This window comes from Babylonia areolata, chromosome 13 (genome assembly GCF_041734735.1).
Source record: "Babylonia areolata isolate BAREFJ2019XMU chromosome 13, ASM4173473v1, whole genome shotgun sequence".
Classification (NCBI taxonomy): Eukaryota; Metazoa; Mollusca; class Gastropoda; order Neogastropoda; family Buccinidae; genus Babylonia; species Babylonia areolata.
The window spans coordinates 17,699,751-17,707,602 of record NC_134888.1 but is presented as its reverse complement, the minus strand read 5'-3'; the positions used below and the strand labels follow the sequence as shown (position 1 = coordinate 17,707,602).

The following is a 7,852-nucleotide window of genomic DNA, read 5'->3' as shown; positions in this document are numbered from 1 at the left end:
GTCAAACTGAAAACATGAACTTTGGCTCTCCATAGCTTTGTACTTGTCTGCCAACAGGATGTACACAATGAAATGGTGACCAGAAAAATGGGTATGCAAACCTACGTGTGGCATATGGATCTTCACAATCGTACCATAACAAACAACTGCTCTGCTCTTAAAATAGCATCATGCTGACTCAATGCTGACAACAAAGGACAGATTTACACATCAGATTTGAAAGACTGGTTGTGCAATTATCATTAATCGATCAAGTTGTTCACGCTAATACAGAACTTGTGCAGCATTCATTATCAGTCAAGTTGCGGAAAACATGCAATGCATCATACTGTCAATGCATAACTTCCATGCTCAGTTCCCACCCCATCTCCCCTTCACCTTTCCTCCCTGCTATTGTCATCTGTACTAAATAGAGAATTTGCCACCAACTCACAAATGCTTCACAATCATGTACCAGGCTGATAAAGAATTGTAAGAATGCTGCACAGTCTGCCATACTAGTTTTAATCACATGAAAAGTAATTAAAACTATATGACTTTCTTGTTCTGATCTAAGTGCCCACCAAAGCACCTCTCCCAAACTTCCCCACAGCCTTTTGATTCTGAATGGAGTTGATCTGACACATGAGGACTCATCTTTCTGAACTGATACTCTTTACAAACCCATCCCGACTACGCACGCACACATACACACACCCTCTCTCTCCAAGTTCTCCCTTCCCTCTAAAAAATAATGAATGGCTTTCTTTGATTCAAAATAGTCATGTGCATTTCTCCAGTACCATCCAGTTCAAGCAGGGATTGAAAAGAAAAAAAAAAGAAAAAAAAAGAAAAAGAAACCACATATGATTCAAGGTAAATTTCCCAGACATGTATGCAAACTGGCTAAGCACGTGAAGCGTACACACAAGACAGTTTGGTCCCAGATTGTCCAAGACAAGCCTTCCAGGGCAAAATTGTGGAGAAAGTAAGGGGGGTGTTCGGACTGACTAGACAAGTTCCAGAGTAGACCAAACAATGACTCCTTCAAGGTTCAATAATAATAAATAAATAAACCAAATAAATAGTACAGATGACAACCCCTTCGAAGAGAGATTCATCATGCTAAACACAACTTTCAAGTGAAATGTGGTTACACTGACAAAGAAATACTGATTTTGTGCTTATAAAACCCTCTCATCTTCCCTTTTAAGCAGATTTAAGGTGTCACTAACTTTTTATATTCAAAAAAAAAAAAAAAAAAGGGGGGGGTGGGTGGGGGGGGGGGGGAAGCAATATTTTTAAAGTATTAATTTGTGAAATATAGATATTTGATCTGTAATTCATTTTGCCAAGCAGAGAATGAAGTCAAACATGTTATCAAACAACAAACTTTCACCGACAGGTTCTGATTTTGTTGTATTTCACTGCTCAATCTGTTCATTAGAAACTGATGGAGGAAGGGGTGTAGGGGTTTTGCACAACTCTCTCTCCAGACCCACAAATAGAAGTATGACCAGAAAGATAACTATACTCTGCTGCCACAACTAGTCACAAAGTTACATCAGTTGTGGATCATTGTACATCTTGGGTCAACAGCTGATAGGCATGGTCATGGATTCAGTGGGAGAAGAATGCAGGAATGGGTGGGTACATTTGGTTTAACAATGGAACACAACATGGTCATGACAGCTAAGGAATGACAGAATACCATCACTGCAGATCTGTCATAAAATCCAGATCAGCAACTTTTTTTCTCCTCTACCAATGCATATCAAACTAAAATCTGGCACTTAGTTTTTACGAAACTTACACTTTTCAACCTGTACAGTAAATTCACTACCATATTTCCAACAATACAATCACTGTCAACTTTCCAATGATATAAAAAATTAGAGGTGCACCAACTATTTTGTCTCCTAATCCATACATTTCACAGTACATCACTGCGTCATCATGATATGTTGAATAAATGAGATGCCCTTAGTTATTCATACACTCTTAATAATAGGCTCTTTCTATGAAATGTTGCCCATCATTTGCAAGCAACAGATCATCCCGAATACAAGATTACCAAGTAACGCAAGATTACCAAGTAACACCGCCAGAACTATGCACACAAACCCCCCTCCTCATTCAGTAAAGAAGTATGTATGCAAATCTTACCTCACACAGGAAGAATGTGTCCATTTAGAAATCTCACCTCACACTGGAAACATGTGTCCATTTGGAAATCTTACATCCAAGTTCTTTCTGAACTTGTACCAAATCAGAATGGTGAATGGTATGACGTCTGAACTAAGTTTAAACTTTGCGTGCCCCATGTTCTAAATTTTTTTGTGCTTAAGGCTTGCACCCTGGAGAAAGTGAAAGCACAATCCTTTTCTCTTTATCAGTACACTGTTCTCACAATACACAAGCATTATCAGAATTGTTCACTTTTTTTGGTCATACTTTATTCTTCAGCTTTGTGCTGTGCTGTATTTGTACAGTATTCTGATACAATATGCTCAGACACCATACACAGTGCAGTGATCATGTATGTTGTGCAATTCTCAACACTATCTCCAGAAAAATTGCTGTGCAACAAAACAAAAACATTACAAGGAAGGCTCACAGCAACTCAGACAAGAGTATTATAGCATTATGTATACAGGATGAAATCAGATCACAAATGTGTATAAACATGTTTGTCATACACATTACTAATTGAGACAGCAAAAGGACCCAATTGTGAAGTGTCCCCCCCCCCACCCCCCAAAAAAAACAATATTGTAGTGCTGCGCCGTCTACCCAACTCACAAACTGACTGGAACAATCAATCAAAATACTCTAATGACTGGAATACTCAGTACAAATATTCTTTTGGGGGCACTGGACTCGTGCACAATTTTCACTCCATCTCTTCCCAACACAAAAATACTGTACAAATTCCCTGTCAACAACTCCATTAAAAAAAGAAAAAAAAAGAGCAATGGATCATTGATCCTATGGAAGATATGACACTGTTCCATTGATGCAGAGAAACTGAGAAAACGAGTGGTCAGGTCAACATATCAGGAAAGAGCAAAAATGTATGTCTTAGAGAGAGAGAGAGAAAGAGAGAAAATCCAGCCCAAGATTGTTGAATTGCAGTTAATCAGTCATACTAGACTCACTTCAGAGGCTGATTTCTGCAAAGCCACATGCAAAAAAAAAGAAAAAACAAAAAAAAAAAAAAAAAAAAAAAGAAAAAAAAAGGAGGAAATGCTCCATAAAAACAGAGAAAGATGACTATATTGACACTCCCACAATCTACGAGACCTTTTAAGAAAAGAACAACAATTTCAAGACTTACTACAGTAAAAGTACAACCGGATCAAGCATTACTCCAACCAATCCTTACACACATATTACATGTTTATATATTTTCTAATTAAAAAAAACAAAAAACAAAAACAAACCCATTCTGAGATGTAATTTAAGTGTGAGTCAACATACCACATTAAAATACAGGCTCTGATCTAGATAAGTTGAAAGCGATATTACCTGATCCTATATAAGGAAGTTTCATTTTAACAACCAACCAAAACACAGCCTTAAAGATTAGAAAAACATAACAGCCAGTTTCACCAGCACCACAATGATCCAAATGACAGATAAACAAATGAAATGAACATAAAAAAAAAGAAAAGAAAAAAACGAATCTTTTAGTAAATAATTAGCTCATGGTGGTTGTACAAAGGCATGCTTAAGGATCAAAGAAGACCTCAAACATCTCCACATCTCAAATGCATCACTGCCAACAGGAATTTTTTGCTCAACACTGTATGTCTGGAGAGCAGAAATAAACCAATAAAAAAAAGAAAGAAAAAAAGTGCTCAGACGAGCATGAAAAAATTCTGAACAGGTGTTACCAACAAATTACAATCCATCCATTTTGGACACGTACACACAACCTCTCATCTCCACAACTACACGCACTCGTCAAGATTATGTATTCAGTAGCTGCGCACAACATACACAATCACAGATCTGTACAAAATAAAATTACATTTACTTTTTTTCATATAAAGTCTCCTGTTCTAAATAGGATTAGAAACTCTGTGTTAGTCTTCCCACAAACACTGACAACATTTGTGTATATGGTACCAGTACACCAAATCGAGGTTACTGTTGGCCATGGGTAAATAACGGTTTCATGATTCACCTGTAAAAGTAATAAAAATTTTCCTCCTTCGTGTTCTCTGTGCTACTATTCTAAAACAGTAGCACCTTTCCAAGCATCACGGTTTGAAAAGAGAGAGCAAAATAAGCCAATAACATATATATATATGAATGTATATCATGGCCCAAGAACACAGTTGATTCTGTTTGCTTCTGGGAAAGAAGACAGATGGGGGACAGACACTTTCAAAGAGATTTTCATGATAAAAATCAGGGGAGGGGAGACTTTCTGCTAATTTTAGATGATAAAATTGTCAAGACAAAATGTGAGGGTAAATACAAAGGTAATCAATGTTGAACTGCAACAACCACCACCACTCGAACACGGTGGCTTGCTATCGTCCAACACTACAGTACAGGACGATGTCAAGACTGTTTACACATTTTCAAACTTTCGTGCATGTGTATAAAAACATAAATTCTTTTTTTTCCGTTTATATGATCCAGTTTCTGTCCCCCCCCCGGCCCCCCCAAGTCTCTCCCTCTCCACCCAGGTCATAAGTCATAAAATCCTGCCCAGGCTATTGTAAAGCTTAATTATTTACTATGCAAAGCACAGATTCTTGTTGTCAAAATTCAACTGTTTGTCTTGTTGCAATCCATTTCCATCTGAAACGTGCTCATAAAACCATAAACAATGGCAACCTTTTTAAACAAGAATTACCATTAAATCAGCACGTTATTCAGCAACCATGTGATGCTGAAAACGTTCTCATTCTGTACATAACATTGTGTATACAGGAAAATCAGTCCTTATTTTTGACTGAGGCTCACATTCTGCAGGAGATATGCAAGTCGTAAGAAATATGTAAACTGTAATAACAAGAACTGTTTGAAATTGTAAAGTATAACTCTAAGTGTTATATTTAGGACTTAAAAAAAAAAAAGGCAGATAAGTGGGTACAGATTTTCAAAAAAATGCAGGATATGCAAATTGCACGCATGAATATACAATCACGACTCTTTTTAACATATGAGAGTCTGTTGTGAACTGACAATGTCCAAACATGGATGGAATCATAATCATGTGATTAAGTACCGACATAAATTTTACCAGACTGGTTCTATACATACATATGTATATAAAGCATATACATACATATATATATATATATATCTTAACATATATACAATTTTATCTATTGATTTGTTCTTGCTAAGGCATTGCTAACACCTTCTTTGTGTCAGGTACAATAAAAAAAGAAAAGAAAAATGAAAAAAAGATACCTCTTCATAGACACAACAATGAAGAAAGCTGTGAACATTTTACAATGTAGTATATACAGACTATGTGTAACATACAAGATTTCCATTTCTCTCTCAAAATTGAACAGCTGCACCTAAAATGTAAATAGTGTTTGCAGCTAACACACGCTATCTCAGCTTTTTCAGCACAGTCCACAGCTCCTGTTCCCGTTACCAGATCTACACAGCAAAAATAACTTCTGCAGACGTGTCCATGTCTTTTCGACGCACTCCAGTCAGTACCTTGTAGAGAAGCAGCATTCACAACAGCTGTGTCTTACACTTTGAGAACACCAGTGCACATTCACAAGGCTCAATTTGGACTATGATAAAGAGAGAGAACAAAATTTCACAACACAATCAATATCTAAAAAAACCCGCCACATTACTCAAGAAGCTGGTCACCAGACATCCCAATACTAACCCTAAAACAAAAGGCTACTCGTAAACATTACTCCGTCTGCACTGGGGCAAAATAAAAAGACACCAAAATACAACCAAACAACCATGGAGGCTGTAACAAAAACAGACACAACAACCAACCATAGAGGGCGTAACAAAAACAGAAAGACACAACAACCAACTATGACGGTTGTAATTCAGGCAGATACAACTGTGAACCACAGAGTCCTGTCACTTTGTGACTGCTTTCCAGTTACCCAACAGGTATCACTGCTGCCTTCAGTGCCTCAGCTGAAGCTGGGAAACATGTCTCCCAAGCTGGAAACAAGAAACACCAGACACTTGGTGTCGACCATAGCAGCTGAAGGGAGACCACTACCACACTGAACACAACACATAAAATTGCCATACCCCCTTAACTCAAAGTCAGTTGGAACAAATCAAGATGTGAGGGGAAAAAAAAAGTGAATACAAAATACACGCCCAAAGCAAAGCAAGTCACAGACAGTGAGACAATCCAATCACGATGTGTGCCCATTTTTCATCAAGAAACAAAAAACGTTGCTTTCATCCGTTTAATTTTAATTCAAAACTCTTTCAACCAACTGACCAACAACCCAAGAAAAACCTTGATCACTGCTGCTGAAAATTTTCGAGCTCAGAGATTTACAGAAATTGATCCCCAAAAGATCCTAATCAATTCTGGATTGTTAGGATCTTGGGTTACACAGGTGAAAATGACAACCTTGGAAAAACAACAATCCTGATACCGTCAAAACCAGCCACCCACCCTCCAACCATTTCCTGTTCATATCCAAACCAAATTTCCATGCTACCTCCCACCCCCAACAACTTTTTCCTGTTCACATCCAAACACAATTTAAACTCTGTCCTCTCTTGCATCTCTCCTACAGAATGACACTGATTATCAACAGACTGGAATGGACTCAATATCAACCACGCGGAATGAATGACTCAGCATCTTTCCACAACTCCCCCACCCTACCCCTGTTCTCCAGGGTGACTTATGCATCAATCTGATGCTCTACAACAGCTGTGTCTTACATTTGAGAACACAAGTGCACATTTACGATGTATGTGTGACCATGAATAATAATTCTCAAATCGGAGTTTCACCCATCAACAAGTCACAGCTTAATATCAACAGCTGTCTATTCTGTCTATACTACCCCCACACTCTTCTATCAAGTCTTGTTTACTAGAAAAAACCCAGTTTACGAGCTAAAATAATCATTAAGAACTTTTTAAGACTTTCTTTACTTTTATAATCTACCAGTTATATCCAGTTTGAGCTTTTTCTTACTAAAAATGAAATATTCATGATTACTGATTCAAAGAATCAAAGCTCTTTTGAACAACTGAGAGTACTTGCTGGCTTAAAAAGATGGAAAAAGAAAGAAAAAAAAAAAGGTCTTAAAACACGCATCATCTTCAAGCTTAGGGAAAACAACTACAACAACAACAAAACCCAGAGAGGACACAAGAAAACGTGAGTCATGGAGAAGAAGTCCACCAGAGATCCTCCCTGTTTCAGCCAGGCAAGGGCAGGAAGCAATGACCAGCTTTGTGGCAGCCTGCACACACACACACAAAGTTTTAGTTTCAAATTTCGATAAACCCACTGGAGTAGGGAATATCACGACATTGTTTAATGAACAACATGTCCAACTCGAGAAAATAAATAGCAAATTAGGGAAAAAAAGTTGATGAACAAGATTAAACAACAGTCAATTTAATCACATTGCCTTATTTCAACTGTATATTTTTACGACAATTTAAAGACAATTGCAGAAATTTACACACAGAGTTCATTGAGGAAATCTTCACCTCCTTCGAATAATACACAAGGGCATATTCAGGACCCGGTGAACATTTACTCCACACAACACGCATGTTGGCAAGTGTGCATTCCAAACATAATGAAGGGTGCCTGACATTAATAATGATTCTGACTGCTTTGTCTGAAGAGCACCCACAAAACAAAAAGAAAATACAATAA

General features: G+C 37.5%; 1 protein-coding gene across 2 annotated transcripts in view; it reads right to left on the bottom strand.

Annotated features, from left to right (window-relative positions):
* Nucleotides 1–1,273: 1,273 nt before the first annotated feature.
* Nucleotides 1,274–7,852, bottom strand: part of LOC143289112 (ATP-dependent RNA helicase DDX3Y-like) — a 37,188-nt gene continuing 30,609 nt past the window's right edge. For both annotated transcript variants that reach the window (XM_076597973.1, XM_076597974.1), the window contains one exon: nucleotides 1,274–7,427. The gene's annotated coding sequence lies outside the window, so the exon portion shown is untranslated. The remainder of the gene's footprint in view (nucleotides 7,428–7,852) is intronic.